Source organism: Puma concolor, chromosome B4 (assembly GCF_028749965.1).
Source record: "Puma concolor isolate L17-30 chromosome B4, mPumCon1.1.hap2, whole genome shotgun sequence".
In the NCBI taxonomy this organism is placed as follows: Eukaryota; Metazoa; Chordata; class Mammalia; order Carnivora; family Felidae; genus Puma; species Puma concolor.
In genome coordinates this window covers 90,380,281-90,399,064 of record NC_141673.1, presented here as the reverse complement: position 1 = coordinate 90,399,064, position 18,784 = coordinate 90,380,281, and the positions used below count along the sequence as shown (strand labels likewise).

The 18,784-nt window shown below is 39.6% G+C and overlaps 1 pseudogene; it reads right to left on the bottom strand.

Annotated features, from left to right (window-relative positions):
* Window positions 1–18,190: 18,190 nt before the first annotated feature.
* Window positions 18,191–18,314, bottom strand: LOC112868061 (U2 spliceosomal RNA; annotated as a pseudogene).
* Between the last annotated feature and the right edge of the window lie 470 nt (window positions 18,315–18,784).

The following is an 18,784-nucleotide window of genomic DNA, read 5'->3' as shown; positions in this document are numbered from 1 at the left end:
CTGAGAAGTCCGCCTAAGTTTAAAGACTCTGCCTCAATAAATTTGGTCAATTTTCATGCTTATCCAACTCCTTTCATGATGCCGTGTAGACCATTATTCTACACGGATGATGACCACAAGCATGTTTCAGCAACTGCTTTTATCTGAGCACCAATTTCTATGTCATCGGAGTAGATATGATACACTTTTGACAAGTTATTTGATGGTATATCATAATCTAATCTAAAAACCTAATTTTTTTCTCCAGTCATGTTTTATGTAGTAAGTCTTCTATGTGCTCATTAAAAAAAAATTTTTTTTAACGTTTATTTATTTTTGAGAGAGAGTGTGAGCAGGGGAGGGACAGAGAGAGGGAGACACAGAATCTGAAGCAGCCTCCAGGCTCTGAGCTGTCAGCACAGAGTCTGATATGGGGCTCAAACTCGAACTCACAAGCCGTGAGATCATGTCCTGAGCTGAGCTGAAGTCAGGTGCTTAACCAACTGGGCCACCCAGGCACCCTGTTTGTTTGTTTGTTTTTTAAGTAATCTCTCCACTCTATATGGTGTCTGAACTCACGATCCCAAGATCAAGAGTCTCACACTCCACCATCTGAGCCTGCCAGGTGCCCCCTCCCCCCATTTTAAAAGTATTCCTTGTTTCATTTGTGTGACTTTGTGTAAAAACAAGCAAAACACAGACACCCAAAACTCCATATTTTCATTGGTCTGAATCATAAAACCTAAACTTTCAAGGAGTTTGCCAGATATGTACTTTCAATGTCCAATTTGGGGTTAGATCAGTGATGATAACCAGCATGGGATGGGCTCTCATAGGTATTTGGAAATTTGGGGGGACGTTTTTGGTTGTCTTGATACCTAAGGGCATCCTTTCTGGAGCCAAGGATGATGCTAACTGACCTTCACTTGTCTCCCTTAAATGCCAGCAGAAAGGAAGGGAGATTATGTTTTTGTAAACATCTGCTTGTTGAACATAACCCGGACTTTAAAAAGCTCTTTCTGGTAGAATTTGTCTTTTCCTCACTTGTGACTTTGGATGGGCCTGTTAAGGAGCTTTTATTGTCTGATTTAAGTTTTGTTCATAGGAAATTTTTGTTGATGACACTAAGTAGTTCAGTTAGGCAGGAGTGTCTGAGTTGCTTGTTTTTGGAACTTTTGTGTTTTGTTTCAAAATCATGTAATGTAGCAGAACCAGAGATTGGAAGATTTCACTGCCTGAACTATAAGAAGCTGAGCAATTTTAGTCACACTAAAATGAATGAGATTGGGTGACCACTGTCATTGTACTTTCTTGCCTTCAAAAACTTTCATGTGAAACGTATATAGGCACTTGTTTTCTTTCCTCCTCCCCCCCCGCCCCAATTCTTATTTAAATTCTAGTTAACATATAATATAATATTGGTTTCAGGAGTAGAATTTATTGATTCATCACTTGCATATAACACCCAGTGCTCAACACAAGTGCCTTCCTTAATGCCCATCACCCATTTAGCCCATCCCCCCCTTCCCTCCAGCAACCGTCAGTTTGTTCTCTATAGAAATCAGAGTTTCTTATTGTTTCCATCTCTCTTTTTTTCCCCCTTCCCCTATGTTCATCTGTATTGTTTCTTAAATTCCACATATGAATGAAATCATATGGTATTTGTGTTTTCTGCCTGACTTATTTCATTTAACATAATACATCCTAGCTCCATCCACGTCATTACAAATGGCAACATGTCATTCTTTTTGATGGCCAAGTAATATTTCATTGCATATATATACCACATCTTCTATAACTATTCATCAGTCGTTGGACACTCGGGCTCTTTCCATAGTTTGGCTATTGTTGATAATGCTCTTACAAACGTTGGGGTGTATGTGTCCCTTCAAATCAGTATTTTTGTACCCTTTGGGTAAATACCTAGTAGTGCAATTGCTAGGTCATGGGGTAGTTCTGTTTTTAATTTTTTGAGGAACCTCCATACTGCTTTCCACAGTGGCTGCACCAGCTTGTATTCCCACCAACAGTGCAAGAGGGTTCCCTTTCTCTGTATCTTCAACATCTGTTGTTTCCTGAATTCTTAATTTTAGCCATTCTGACAGTTATGAGATGATATTTCATCTTGGTTTTGATTTTTATTTCCCTGATGATGTGTGATGAGCCTCTTTTCATGTGTCTGTTAGCCATTTTCTTTGGAAAAATGTCTATTCATGTCTTTTGCCCATTTCTTAAGATATTATTTGTTTTTTGGGTGCTGAGTTTGGTAGGTTCTTTATAGATTTTTGGATACTAACCCTTTATCTGATATGCCATTTGAAAATATCTTCTCCGATTCTGTAGGCTGCCTTTTAGTTTTGTTGACTGTTTCTTTTGCTGTGCAGAACTTTTTTTTTTTTTTTTTATCTTCATGAGGTCCCAGTGGTTCATGCTATTTGCTTTTGAGACGTGTCTGGTCAGAAGTTACTCCAGCCCAGGTCAGAGAGGTTGCTGCCTGCTTTCTCCTCTAAGAGTTTGACGGTTTCCTATCTCACATTCAGGTCTTTAATCCATTTTGAGTTTATTTTTATGTATGGTTTAAGAAAATGGTCCAGTTTCATTCTTCATGTTGCTGTTGAGTTTTCCCAACACCATTTGTTGAAGGGACTGTCTTTTTTCCATTGGATATTTTTTCCTGCTTTGTCAAGGGTTAGTTGACCATATAATCAAGGGCACTTGTGTTCATTTCATGTATTGTTGTACGTGCTGTGGTTGATCATTAGTAGAACATCACTTAGTACCAAATTGGCCCTTTTCATGATGAGGTACAATCATATTTAACATATTTTCTCATTAAGCTTAATTTTTCAACCAATGACTCATTTCTACTTTTGAAGGTAATTACTTCATCTCACTAGAAATTTTTCAAAAAAATTTAAAGAAAAAGTATCCAAAACTCACCATAAATCCTAAGCTTAAATAATTATCGTGACATATGTTACTTGTTTGCTGCACAGCTTTCTGTGGCTTTCTGACAAGAGCAAGCCCTGGGCAGAAGCATCTGAGCCTCGTCAGGCATTTGACAAATTTGATTAATGTGTGCTAGGGTTAGTCTACTTCCCTGTATCATTTTACAGGAGAGGCCATGTGCAAGTCTGGATTAAAAAAAACAAAAACAAAAAAACAGCAACACTGGTGCAGAATTACTACTATTTAGTGTATTTTATATATATCCCAAAGATGACTAAAAAAAGAGAAAAAAAAGTTATAGTTCAGGGTCCCATCATAAAAATGAAGAAACCTGTGGAACGCCTGGGTGACTCAGTCAGTTGAGCATCTGACTATTGATTTTGGCTCAGGTCGTGATCTTATGGTCTTGAGATCAAGCCCTGAGTTGGGCTCTGCACCGGGTGTGGAGCCTGCTTAGTATTCCCCCTCTCCCTCTGCCCCTCAATTTCTCTCTCTCTCAAAAAAAAACTTTAAAAAATATAATAAAATGAAGAAATTGGAATAAAAGTTAATATGATGGTGGTCTCCAGTGTTTTAAAATAAACTTCTTTTTAAGGAGGCGCCACACTTGTGGGGCTTGAACTTCCGACCCTGAGATCAAGATCTGAGCTGAGATCAAAAGCTGGATGCCTAACTGATTGAGCCACCCAAGCACCCTTCAAAGTTGGTGTATTTAAAAAAAATTTTTAAAGTTTATTTAATTATTCTGAGAGAGAGAGAAAGTGCGAGTGGGGAACGGGCAGAGAGAGAGAGAGACAGAGAGAGAGAATCCTAAACAGCCTCAGCACTATCAGCACGAAGCCAGATGCAGGGCTCAAACTCATGAACCATGAGTTCATGACTTGAGTGTAAATTGGATGCATAACTGACTGGGGTGCCACCCAGGCACCCCAAAATTGGTGCTTTTTTTAATGTTTATTTGTTTTTGAGAGAGAGAGAAAGTGTGTGTGTGTGTGTGTGTGTGAGTGGGGGAAGGACAGAGAGAGAGGGAGACACAGAATCCGCAGCAGGTTCCAGGCTCTGAGCTGTCAGTGCACAGCCCAATGCAGGGCCTGAACTCACGAACCGTGAGATCATGACCTGAGCTGAAGTCGGACACTTAACCGACTGAGCTACCCATGCTCCCTGAAAGTTGGTGTTGTTTTTTTTTTTAATTTTTTAAAAAAAAAAAATTTTTTTTTTTCAACGTTTATTTATTTTTGGGACAAAGAGAGACAGAGCATGAACGGGGGAGGGGCAGAGAGAGAGGGAGACACAGAATCGGAAACAGGCTCCAGGCTCCGAGCCATCAGCCCAGAGCCTGACGCGGGGCTCGAACTCACGGACCGCGAGATCGTGACCTGGCTGAAGTCGGATGCTTAACCGACTGCGCCACCCAGGCGCCCCTAATTTTTTTTTTTAATGTTTATTTATTTTTGAGACAGAGAGAGACAGAGCATGAATGGGGGAGGGGCAGAGAGAGAGGGAGACACAGAATTGGAAGCAGGCTCCAGGCTCTGAGCCATCAGCCCAGAGCCTGACGTGGGGCTTGAACTCACGAACCGTGAGATCGTGACCTGAGCTGAAGTCGGACGCTCAACCGACTGAGCCACCCAGGCGCCCCGAAAGTTGGTGTTTTTAATGACACTTTAAAAATAGTTATAATGTATACTGGCTGATTTCGACCTGCCTGGACTCTCAGTCTGCCTAACAGTATTGCTTGCTCTGGTCCGAGCTAGCTCCATCCTTTTCTTTTTCCTCAATCCAATCTCATCATTTCTATGTCAGCTTCAGTTTAAACAATTCTGGTGCAGACATGGGCCCTTCTCAAGATTTTCTCTTTTTCCCTCACCCAGCTCCCAATTCTAAACCCCCAGGGGCTGACACAATCACTGTTTGAGATAGTGGAGGAGGGGACACTTTATTTCTTGGTCTTTCCTTGGCTTGTTTCAGTGGCGAGTGAATGGCAAGTTAGCCTGTGTTTATTGAATTCACAGCAAACAACTTGGCACACAGGATGGCTCTCGAATTTAGCTGCGTTCTCTTTTACTTACGTCAGGAAGTCCATGCCTTAGCTTTGTAATATGTGTTCCTTTTCCCTGCAGATGGCCTCTAGGCAGGTGTACATCCATGTCTACCCACATGGGGCCCGTGGAAACTTCTGGATCTCCTTCATCCCCTTAGGAGCTGCAGGGAAACCCAGGGGCTTGTTTTCAGCTCCTCTGTGGTATGGCTAACGCCTTGTTGCCTTCTCTGCTGTCTTACCCCCTTAGAGCCCAGAGAGATCTGTAGGCTGTGACTTTCAAAATACTTCAATTTGGAGCTGAACACATGTTCTCTTTACCTTGGGATTTCCTAGTTTACAGGTTTTCCATATAGTCTTCTCTGGTGACTGGCTCCTGTTTCCTTCTCCAAAGCTCTCCTTTTATGCTGTTTCCTTCTCCAAAGCTCTCCTTTTTCTTTCTCCCTTCGAAAGCTTTTAAAAATCTATTTGTGGTGAGGGGTGGAGGAACAGAAGAAAATCTCTCGGTTTAGATCTACTTGTAATATTTTGTTGTCTTTCTCTGGGTAGAGGTGGGGGAGGCAATTTCCTGTTGACCTTAGAGATGAAGAATGTGGTGTCTTTCTCTCTCTCCTTGTTTTATAGCAAAAGATTATGCTGGGGGAGGGGGGGATCAGGTGAGCAGGTAGGAAAGAGCACACCGTTAAGACTTTGAAATGTCATCATGCCACAAAAATTAAACAAACACAATGAGCACCTTAAAAATCAACCATTTCTTCTTCCTTGAAATTTATTTGAAAACAGCTTGTCTACAAGATGTAGAAAGTTCCTTCAAAGAGGAAATTCTTCAGTTTTCTGTTGCTGAGTGATGATGACAATTATACTTTGATTTCTCAAGGATTAACACAAGCACGGCAGAGTCATCCCCTTAAACACTGGTGATGGTGAGGAGATTTTCTTTGTAGAGAACATGTGAACTGGTAGCCTCAAGGAAGAAAGGAAGGAGAAGAGAAATCATTGAAAGGTGAGAATAGAGGTAGCAGGATCCCTGTTAAAAGGAAGAAAAAATTCCCTACCCACAGAACACTTCTGACAACACATGTGTGGGGTTTTTTCCCACACCAGCCCTTTCAAAACCAACTGGGTGTCCTATGCTTCAACTGATGCTATCCAGAATTAGCAGAGACCCCAGAGGTCAAGGGATCCCAAGACTGCCCCCAGTAGCAAGCCCCAAGTTGTCACCTGTACTTTTGACCAACAGGCTATATAAATCAGGGGCTCCTCCAACCCCCTCCTCTGGTTCAGTAATTTGCTATCACGGCTCACATGACTCAGGGAAACACTTATGTTTACTGGTTTATTATGAAGGATATCATAAGGCATACAGATAAACAGCCAGGTGAAGGCGTACATAGGGAAAAGTCCAGAAGGGTCCTGAGCATGAAGGCTTCTTTCCCCTTGGAGTTGGGGGTGTGCCAGCTTCCTGTCACATGGATGTGTTCATTAACCCAGAAGTTGTCTGAACCCTGTAGTTTTGGGATTTAAAAACATTTTTCATTTTATTTTTGAGAGAGAGAGAGAGACTGAGCAGGGGAGGAGCAGAGAGAGAGAGAGGGAGACACAGAATTTGAAGAAGGCTCCAGGCTCTGAGCTTTCAGCACAGAGCCCAACGTGGGGCTTGAACTCACGGACCGAGAGATCATGACTTGAACCGAAGTTGGATGCTTAACCAACTGAGCCACCGAGGTGCCCCCATCTAGCCCTTTTCTTAAGTAGGTAACAAGGAAAAACCACTCTGGCTAGTAATTCAGGTAAAAAGTTTACTACATAGGTGAGTCTCAGTCTCTGACTAAAAGTAACATTGAGGGATTTACAAAAAAGGAAAAAGGTCCTGATGGGGAAGAGATTGTACAGTAAAAACTTCAGTATAAACCTGTGCTGTTTTTGAAGGCCCAGAGCTGGGGTCAGAATCACATAGATGTGGATACTGTTTCTCCATCCTCAGAAGTGAAGAAATGTCTCTTATGATACAATTAAGGGAAACAAGTTAAAGTTGCAAATAAGAGAGAAATACTCTTGAAGAAAAGCTAGAGGAACTTCTTCGTCTTCCTACCTTCATTCAGATCTACTAGCCCACCTCCATTTGTACCCATGCTTTCTGCCTTTTCTCACTTTTTAATGCCCCTGCCTCTGTCACAACCAACTCCTTCGCCTATATTCCAGATTCCTATCCCTCTCATCTTCTCCTGGACTCTCCTGCATCATGATGTCCCTGTCCTTCCAGAACTGGTTCTCTCAGCACATAAACGCCTAAGTGTCTCCCATTGGTTGACCCCATGGGTCTTTCCTCTGTTTCCTCATTTCTCAATTTATTGTTTCTAACCTTCTTGAAAGTGTTGTTTATAATCATTGTATACTCATTCGCTCCTCCTATTCTCTCTTAACTATCTCCAGGCAATCATCTAAAATAATAATTAATAATATTCAGTTGTTTACTTTTTTGTTATTGGTGTCATCCTTCTAGAATTTAAATGTATTGAAAATAAGGTCTTTTTTTTTGCCTTGATCAATGTTGGATCCTGAGTTTCTAGAATGATGTTTAGCACATGGTTGGCATTCACTATTTAGTGAGTAGTAATAGAACATCAGATGGTTCTTCAAAGCCAAACTTTGAGTTCCAGAACTTAATGTTTACTGGGCCAATGCATTCCTGGTAATATTACCTTTTCTCACACTGACTATTTAAAAATTTTATTTTTATTTTTATCTTTTTAAAGTTTATTTATTTTCAAGAGAGAGAGAGAGAGTGAGTGTGATCAAGGAGGGGCAGAGAGAGAGGGAGGCACAGAATCTGAGGCAGGCTCCAGGCTCTGAACTGTCAGCACAGAGCCCAATATGGGGCTTGAACTCATGAACGGTGAGATCATGACCTGAGTTGAAGTCGGACACTCAACTGACTGAGCCACCCAGGCACCCCACCCACAATGACTATTTTAAAACTTTCTAATCTCTCTAGAATTTTAAGTACTTCTTGGTCCCTCTTTCTCACTTTCAGAAAATATTTTATACTCTACAAATCAAAAGGGAGCTATTTCTAGGTCATTATGTCTGAAGATGAGGAAGTGACTTATGTGTGTTCTACATTGTTTTTTTATTTATCTTTATTTATCACAACCTTTTTAAGCAGAATGTAACTTGAGCACCACATTTCCATTCATACAACTTGGTCTGAGTTATTTTTCAAATACCTTTGCAACATGCCTAGGTAGGCTCATAATTTTGCTGTCTAAACAATACTTTTTCTTTAAAAAAACAAGCCCTATGGATAGTTACTCCCACCAAGTTGGATCAATTTAATGTACTAATTTCCAGTGGACCACAGGGGAGAATAAAAGACACAATGTAATTTTCTTTTATTACATTTTCTGCGTATCTGGTGAAACTTCACTAAGTTAAGATGCTAACAATCCTCTGCTTTTTTACTTGGTTTATTTAAACTTCTTTCAAATTAGAAGTGAAAAGGAAAAAGTAATGAATTGAGTGAATGGCCAGAAAACCTCATTGTGCAATACTTCAACCTGTTCCTCTTTATAGCACTTAAAAAATTATTTTTTATTTTTTATTTTTACTTATTTATTTTTTTAAAAGTAGGCTCTATGCCCAACTCAGACCTGAACTCACAACCCTGAGACCAAGAGTCGCAGGCTCCACTAACTAAACCGGCCAGGTGCCCCTGGAGATTTTATTTGTAAGTGATCCTTACTCCCAGCGTGGGGCTTGAATTTACAATCCTGAGATTAAGGGTCGCATGCTTTACTGACTGAGCCAGCCAGGAGACCATATTGGCACCTTTCTGTAAAGAGCTAGTATCTCTTAGCTTTGTAAAAATTTATTTGCCCGTGAACTGAACTCCTTTATACCCTGCATGACCAATGTTCATAAAAACAGTTAAGAGTTAACTTCATTCATTGTTTCCATGTACTGTCTTTCCCCTCTTCAGCTGATTCTAGTTTAACTTCTAGCCCACCACTGCACTGAATCTCTTCTACCAGTGAACTCCATGTTCTAAATCCAAAAATTTATCAATCTTTATTTGTAGATTCTTTATCAGTATTTATTTTTTTTTTATTTTTTTTTAACGTTTATTTATTTTTGAGACAGAGAGAGACACAGCATGAACGGGGGAGGGATAGAGAGAGAGGGAGACACAGAGTCGGAAGCAAGCTCCAGGCTCTGAGCCATCAGCCCAGAGCCCGACGCGGGGCTCGAACTCGCGGACCACGAGATTGTGACCTGAGCCGAAGTCGGACGCTTAACCGACTGAGCCACCCAGGCGCCCCTCTTTATCAGTATTTAACACTATGGACTCCTTTCTTCTTCAAATGCCCCCTTCTATTGTTTTTATGACCCTCCCCTCTTCTACGTTTCTTCCTGTCTCATCAATTTTAGCCTTGTGGGCTTGTCTTTCTTTATCCTTTAAATTGGCAATTTTTAGGGTTCTATCTGGAGCTGTCTTCCTGGCCCACTTAACATGTTTCCCCTCAATAATCTCCATTTTCTTGGTTTCAAGTATGTTGTATGTCGACAATTCCATCCCTTTTTATCCTGAGCTTCAGACCTATATATCTGCCTAATCTGTTAACATTTCCATTCAGTTACCTAGTCTGAATCTAAATCCATTGTCTTACCCACTAGACCTTCATTTTCCTGAGTTCCCATCTTCATGAAAAGTACTTTGTTCAGCCAAAGCCAAGCTTGACAAAGCCAAGTTTTTATTCCAGAATCTTGAAGAATATCAAGATTCACTCACACCCATGCTGTGTCTTAACAACACACATTTTCTCTAAGCAAGTGAGGAAGAATAGAGGAGAGGCTTAACCAGTGTCTACTAATTTACAATTATAGTCTCAAGCTAAGTATTTTTAAGACCCAGATGTTAACCTAACAAGGATAATAGGTCAGCAGGACTATTTAGTGTAAATTGAATTAATGTACTCTTTATGGCCAGAGTTCTATTGTGTATGGATGGTTTGGACATTTGTTAATCTACCTTTCAATGATTTCAAAAGATGTGGCCTAAAGAGTTGTTGTGGTGATTTCTGGGGAGATTTTGAATCTAAACCCGGGGTACCTATATAATAGGTCCACTAAAATTTCAGTGAAATACTGTACAAGAAAGAAGAGTCTTCTATGCTAGAGTAAAATGATGTTAAATGAAACTTTTCCTTTTGTCTTAGGTTTTGGCTGAGGTCCCAGAACTGGGTACTATGGTTATTAAAATCCCACATTAAAGAGATATACTGGACCCATTTACTAATTTTCATTGGAGAGAGAAAGAAGTTTACTCAAAGGATTTTGTAGTAGAGTTTTGTGAAATTTTATCTCTCTGGCCCTTATAGAAGAGGAGTCTTTATCCATGGGTCCCTTAAGCCACGTGATGGGAGGATTTGGAACCAGTGTCACAGGGACTGAACCAAACAAAGTGCAATTACATCATGCTTAGGGGGATCCAATGGTTTCCCTGGGGGAAGAGAGACTGGTGCTTGGGATTGGGAAGTTGTGTTGGATGAGTGAATTTTAAATTGGATATATAATAGAGTTTTAAAAAATAAAATTTTATTTTAGAGTAGTTTTAGAAAAATAATTGTGAAGGCGTTCAGAGTTCCCACATATCCCACACTTAATTTCCCGTTATGAACATCTTATATATTACTATGATAGAGTAGTCACAAACAATGAACCTGAACTTTAGTTTTTCCCTGAACTTTTCAGAAAGATACATAGGAAAAAATAAAAGATAGCCAAAGTGTATATAATAGAACAAATAAGGTATATAAGAAATATAGTAAAGATATAACATGAGTATTCTCCTTCTCTTTTCCATCCCACTATTATACACAGTTTGTCCTGCAGCTAGGAATTTATACATAGCACAAAAATTAGAGAATACTTCTCTAACATAGTTGAAAGAATTGTGGGTGAGAACATGTTTGTTAAATGTATGTTAAGCCATTGTGTCATAGGTCACCCATTAATTAGAGTGTTAACTATTCAAAGAAGATTCATAAAAAATTAAAAGTGGCGTGCTTATCTAAATATGAGATTCCTTCTCCTTTTAGAGGCACAGATAAAACTTCTGTGCAATGAAAGTAAAAGAAACAGAAATGGCAAATATGTATGGTAAATGATCAATTAAAGCCTGATAGGGGCGCCTGGGTGGCTCAGTCCGTTAAGCGTCCGACTTCAGCCAGGTCACGATCTCGCGGTCCGTGAGTTCGAGCCCCGCGTCGGGCTCTGGGCTGATGGCTCAGAGCCTGGAGCCTGCTTCCGATTCTGTGTCTCCCTCTCTCTCTGCCCCTCCCCCGTTCATGCTCTGTCTCTCTCTGTCCCAAAAATAAATAAACATTAAAAAAAAAATTTTAAAGCCTGATATCAAAAATATTTATAAAGAAAAATATTTTTAAGGAAATTATTAAGTTTGCAATGGAAAAGTGGACAATGGCTATGGTGATAGAGAAATTGCATACAATGATATACAAATATTCATTTAACATTTATAAATTGTTGAAAGGAAAGCAAGCTAAGAATAATATAAACAAAAGTTTAAAAATCCATTGATAAGATTTGGGAGAAATTGGCAAATCACGATTTCTTGGAGGCACTGTTAATTGGTTCAACCTTCTTCTAAAAAAATTGTTTTTTAAATGTTTATTTATTTTTGAGGGAGAGGGAGACAGAGTGTGAGCAGGGGAGGGGCAGAGAGAGAAGGAGACATAGAATCTGAAGCAGGCTCCAGGCTCTGAGCTGTCAGCACAGAGCCTGATGCGGGGCTTGAACTCACCAACAGCAAGTTCATGACCTTAGCCAAAGTCAGGTTCTTAACCGACTGAGCCACCCAGGTGCCCCTAAAAGCTTTTATTTTTAAGTAATTTCTACATCCAACAGGGGGCTCAAAATTTACAACCCTGAGATCAAGAGTTGCATGCTATACAAACTGAGTCAGCCAGGTGCCCCTGTATACATTTTATATACATAGAACAAAAGAGTTGTATGTATGTAGCAAAAGAATTTTAAGTAAAAAAATTAAAAGATAATTTTTTATCAATAAAGATTATGTAAAAACAATACATTTTGAAAAAGTCATAGAAATGTAATCAGTAGGGCTTACATAAACTGGTTATCAGTACAATTTTTTAAAAGAAATTTTAATAACAAAACTGTCATTAAACATTTATTACTTTGATATTAATTAATATTTTTAAAAAGATAAATTGACGGATATATTTTCTTCCTGAGAAGAACAAATAGGTATTATGGCATCAATAGATATGGTAGTATCATATTAAGTATCTGTCCAAATAGTGAACAAAACCTAAGATGCTTTTATTTCTCTTCCCTTTTGTTTAATTCTTTTCCCTTTTGTTTAATCTATACATATTTCAGAGAAAATTTCATCCAAATCTCAGATTCATCTTTTAATTCGTAAGAATGCTGATTTGGAAAATTCGGTGTTCTGTGTTCAAGAATCTTATTTATTAGATATTCAGTGTTCTCTTGTTTTGGTGACAGAAATCACAATTAAACTTTCTATGGTTCTGTTTGGGAAACCATATCCCCTTTCCTACCGATAAAAAGTGCCATGACACATTGTAAAGGCATAATGTGCTAGTTACAAGCTTATTGAATTTTTATGAAGAGAAAAGGGTCAGAGCAAGTTATATAAGTAGGTCTCATGTGAAAAGAGATTCTATAATCTGGAAAGCAATAAAAATAGAAGTTATAAAACACAACTCATTAAGGTCTATGAACAATGAAGGGGTAGGTTTATCAAGACCGTTTAAAGAGGTGAATTGAGTCTTAATTTTGGCTTAATTAGCAATTAATACCAGATATTTACTTCTTTTGCAAGGCAAGGAGCCAAGGCAAACCATGCAGTTTGTTCAAAGCTCATAGTTTTTTTTCCTGTGGTGCAAATACTGGTAATATAATTACCAGAATACAGCTCTATCATCCATTTATTTATTTATTTATTTATTTATTTATTTATTTATTTATTTTTTATGTTTATTTATTTTTGAGAGAGAGAGAGAGAGAGCAAGCAGGGAAGGGGCAGAGAGTGAGGCAGACACAGAATCCAAAGCAGGCTCCAGGCTCCAAGTTGTCAGCATAGAGCCCAACGCGGGGCTCAAACTCATGGACCGCAAGATCATGACCTGAGCTGAAGTCAGACGCTTAACAGACTCAGCCACTCAGGCCCCCTCTATCATCCATATTTATATTTTTCCCTAAATTTTGATACTTTGGCAGGCAACACTGAGTAAGTACAATGAATATTTGTGTGATATGACACATGATGACGTTTAAACTGAAAATGCTGAATTTCATTAAGTTTATTTAAAAATTAGCAATGGTACGATGGTGAAAAGGACACTTTCCTCCCTCTTGTGTCTCATTTGTTCACATAAATAAAATCAGACTGTCGTCAAATGTTTTCCCTGCTAAGATTTTAATACATACTCATTTTAAAAGACAACAGTTCAGTTTAAAAGACTACAAATCCTCTGGTGTATGTTTCCAAAGAATAAGATAGTTGTTGCAGAAATGAAGAAAAGCAGATGATGGCATGTTTGTAAATCTGCTTGAGAATGAATCATCAAAAGTTTTTGAGAAAAAGTGCCTTTTTCAGGGTCCTTCAAAGGATAAAGGAATGATTTTCTAGACACCTCCATTTTGGGTAGCTTTATTTATTTATTTATTACTTTTATTTATTTTTATTTTCTTATTTAAAAAAAATTTTTTTTAACGTTTCATTTATTTTTGAGACAGGGAGAGACAGAGCATGAACAGGGGAGGGTCAGAGAGAGGGAGACACAGAATCTGAAACAGGCTCCAGGCTCTGAGCTGTCAGCACAGTGCCCGACGCGGGGCTCGAACCCATGAACTGTGAGATCATGACCTGAGCCGAAGTCGGTCGCTTAACCGATTGAGCCACCCAGGCGCCCCACTTTTATTTTTTTTTAATATAATTTATTGTCAAATTGGCTTACAACACCCAGTGCTCATCCCAACAAGTGCCCTCCTCAATGCCCATTTTCACCTCTCCCCCATCCCCATCCCCATCCATCCTCAGTTTGTTCTCTGTATTTCAGTCTCTTATGGTTTGTCTCCCTCCCTCTCTGTTTTTCCCCCCTTCCATTTCCCCCATGGTCTTCTGTTAAGTTTCTCAAGATCCACATAGGAGTGAAAACATATGATATTTGTCTTTCTCTGATTGACTTATTTCACTCAGCATAGATTGCCATGCACAGTATAGCTGTTTTAAGGCTTCGCTTTCCATAGCATTCTCCTCACCTTGAAAACAACATATGGTCTCCAGACCTCCTTGCCACCTGAAAAATGACTGTGAACAACAGCCAGATCTTTCCTGTTCTTTATAGAATTTTTTTTTAAATGAACGTTTCTTTCTCCTCCATCAGCCTTTTCTCGTCTGAAGTTTTATATGAAGAGAGACATTCTCTAAATCATTCGTTCAAATAAATTTATCAAAAATTGCCTCAGACATACCACATAGTCATAGACATGTCGGCTCAGAAACTCTATATTAACATCTAAGAAATTGCTGCCTCTGCTCTTTTGAAAGAATAAAATAGGATTTAATATCACGTTCAAGAATAATTCTGAAATGTAACTGATGGGGAGAACATAGGTCTGTTCAGCCATTTTGTTTGAAGGCCTCAATGATTAGGAAGGCAGGAGAAATGGGTTTTAGAATTGTCTCTTCATGAACTTACTGTGTGGCCTACATTTTGTCTCCTGGAGTGAGGAACACATTAGTCTAAAATAGATGATCTTTACAGTGTTTCCAGTCTTATGACCTGACTTTGTTTTCTATATTATCATCATATACTATGTTCATATTGTCACCTAAGAATTATTTCAGTTATTTATTGCTGCATTACTAACCACCAAAAACTTAGTGGTGTAAAAAAATGAACATTTTATTATCTTTCATGATTCTTTAACTTGGCTAGGATCACCTGGGTGATTCCTCTGGTCTGTGGGATGTTTACTGGGGCTGTTGGCGTCTAAAGGCTTGAATGGGCTAGAATATCTAAGATGTCTTGTCAGTTGGTGCTGGCTGTTGGTCTGGAGCTCAGCTGGGTTCACTGACCTTGATTCTCCTCAATTCAGCTTCTCCATGTGGATCAGGATTCTTTTTTTAATTTATATATGGATTTAAAAAATTTTTAAAAATGTTTTATTTATTTTTGAGACAGAGAGAGACAGAGCATGAGTGGGGGAGGGGCAGAGAGAGAGGAAGACACAGAATTCTTAGCAGGCTCCAGGTTATGAGCTCTAAGTACAGAGCCTGATGTGAGGCCTGAACCCATGAACTGTGAGATCATGACCTGAGCTGAAGTTGGCCGCTTAACTGACTGAGCCACCCAGGCACCCCTGGATCGGGCTTCTTACATCGTATTCTAACACAGTTTCAAGTGGCAGAAAGTGTGAGTAGCCAGTTCTTTCAAAGTTTGGGCTTGTAAGTCCCAAAACATCATCTATGTTTCATCCTATAGGTGAAAATATGCACAGGATTAGCCCAGGTCCAAAGAAAGGGGAACTTACCCCTACCTCTTAGTGAGCTGTGGCATATGTACAACAGGAAGGGAGGGAATTGATGGTGGCCAGATTTGAAAGCTTTAGTGCCTCTAAAAGAAGAGGCCAGAGAGCTAGCTAGCTTGCTCTCTTCCAGCCATGGGAGATCTAATGAAGTCAGTCCTCTGAAACCCAGAAGAGGGCCCTCAATAGGACTTGATCATGCTGGCATCCTGATCATGGGCCTCCAGCCTCTGGAACTGTGAGAAACAAATTTCTGTTGTTGATAAGCCACCTAGTTTATGGTGTTTTGTTATAGCAGCCTGAGCTAAGCCAAAGTGTGGCCAGGATTCTTTGGTGTAGTTCCTTAGAAGGAAAGCCATGTTAAAAAAAAAAAAAAAAAAAAGACAAATGGTCTGACACGTATCCAGCACGTAATCATGGGAGAGGGATAGGGTAGCCACAGGGACAACTCTGTTCCAAAAGGGGGCAGAGAGGAGGTGTATAGCAATTTTGGAATCAAGTTGGCCACAAGCCACCATTTCTGTTGACTCAGAGAACAGGAAGTACTCTTTAATTAGGGTTCTGCTACTGGAAAGTAATTTTCTGTGGCTTCTGGGTCTGCCTTCTGGGTTCTGGGTCAACCCTCTAAGTCACACTATGTTTCCCACAGGAAATGGCACATGCAAGCATCTCAGTAGCACTCTCAGCTTGATTTCTGCTTCGAAGCCTCTTTTTATTTTGAACTGTCTTTGACCCATTTAGCCAAAGACTTTGTAAGCTTCCTACATGCTTCCTATGTAACTTGTGTTTCTACACAACTGTATTTCAAGTTAGGGTCTGCTCCTTTAGATAAAAGCCACACTTACAAACCCCCTTCTACCTTGTGCTGAGACACAGAGTGCTATAGGAGGAAGGCTTTTAAGATTCTTAGTAATCTTATGGTCTCTCAGAAGATCTATGAGGAAACAACTTCAATATTTCTGAGTTTAACGAAGGGTCTTATAGCCACATTATTATTTTATTTTATTTCATTTTATGTTATTTAATTTTAATTTTGTTATTTTAATTTTATTTCCAGTGCAGTTAACATACAGTGTTTTAAGTGTACAATGTTAGGGATTCATTGCTTACGTATAACACCCAGTGCTCATCACAGCAAGTGCCCTCCTTAACACCCATCACCCATTTAACGCCCCCCACTTCCTTCTGGTAATCCTCTGTTGTCCAAAGCTAAGAGTCTGTTTCTTTCTTTGCCCTTCTCTCCCCGCCTACCCTCCCCCCCATTCATTTGTTTTGTTTCTTAAATTCCACATATGAGTGAAATCATATAGTGCTTGTCTTTCTCAGACTGACATTTTATTTAGCATAACACTCTCTAGCTCCAACCGTGCCATTGGCATAGCTACACTCTTAATCCAAACTTTAGCCTGAGGCTGCATTTTACTGGCAATATTATTATCTCATTTTAAAGACGAGGAAGCTGAGGCTTAGAAGGTTATGTGACTTCCAAAAACACATACTGCCAATTTCCTCTCTTCCTGAAATCCAAAATCGAATAGGAGGAGCCAGAAATAGAGAGGAAAAATAAAAAGAAAATAAAAAAATATAAGGAAAAGTCTGTCTCTAATACAAGTTCAAAATGCTGAGACCCATGAGGGAGAAAGAAGATCAGACAGGCTTCTTGAAAAAGGCAGCACTGGGTTTGGACAAACATGAAATGGGAGGGAAGGACACTTCAGGCAGAGAAACCAGAAGGGAGAGGATTGGATGTGATGAGGAAGAGAGTCTACTACTGAGATGCAGGGGCCTTTCTGGGATGGATAGTGGCCATGGGGATGATAGTGAGGTATAATGAGGCATATGACTGAATATGTAGGGTTGGGTGAATTTTGGAACTTGGACTCCTAGACTGAAGAGGTTGGATTTAACAAGAATTCAGGGGTTTTCAGCATGATCTGTTGGTTCTACTTATGTACATTATCATTCACACATCTTTACATGTTCTTTTCGTAGTCCAGTCTGAATAACGAATATGAAAAGAGTTTAATTGGAAGCAGTGTGGCATAGCAGTGGAGAGCCTGAATTCTAGACTCAGGCAGACCTGAATTAAGACCAAGTCTACCACCTACCATTTGTATCTCTTTGGGAAATGATCTTAGCTTCTAAGCCTCCGTTATCTCACGTTGAACTGAAATACCTATCTCAGAAGTTTGCCATGAATATCACATGAGATAGTATGTGTAAGCCACTTAGTATAGATTAGGGCACGTGGTAAATTATCAGTAAATATTGTTATAAATGATTTTTATTGGGGAGCCTGAGTGGCCCTAACCCCCAATGTGACTATATTTGGACATAGAGCCTTTAAGAATGTAATTGAGGTTAAGTGAGGTGAGAATGGTGGAGCCCTAATCTCATAGGACTGGTGTCCTTATAAGGAGAGGAAAAGATACTAGAGACTTCTCTCCACACCTGCACACAGAGGAAAGGCCATGTGAGGTCATAGTGAGGAGGTGGTCATCTACAAGCCAGAATGAGAGCCTCATCAAAAACCAATCCTGACAGCATTTGGTCTTAGCCTTCCAGCCTCCAAAGCTGTGGGAAAATAAATACTTGTTTAAGCCCCGCGGTCTGTGGCATTTTGTTATGTTAGCCCTAGCAGACTAATACACTGGTTAATGAAAATGAACTCACTAATAAATAAAAGAATGAAAAACTGTATTCTTTTGTACTACACTTGATCTTAGCCAAAAGGCCGAGAATCGATGAAACTATTCTTTTGTATTCTAACAATGTCACAGAACTTTCCTTTTAGCAAGACAATAAAGATTTTTTTCCACCAGCCTAGACAATGGTAGTTGAAGCACAAATATTTCATTGCAGCTTTAGAAGTTTATTACAAAATCTTATGAAAACTCATGTTACAAAATTTAACATAGCCATATGGTGTTAATATGCTGTGGATTATGTGTTTGTTGGGGATGAGTGTGTGGTGAGGAGAGAATGGTAAATAAAATATGATAAACAATCTCTCTCTTTAAAAAAATTTTTTTTAATGTTTATTTTTGAAAGAGAGAGAGAGAGGGGTGCCTGGGTGGCGCAGTCGGTTAAGCGTCCGACTTCAGCCAGGTCACGATCTCGCAGTCCGTGAGTTCGAGCCCCGCATCGGGCTCTGGGCTGATGGCTCAGAGCCTGGAGCCTGTTTCCGATTCTGTGTCTCCCTCTCTCTCTGCCCCT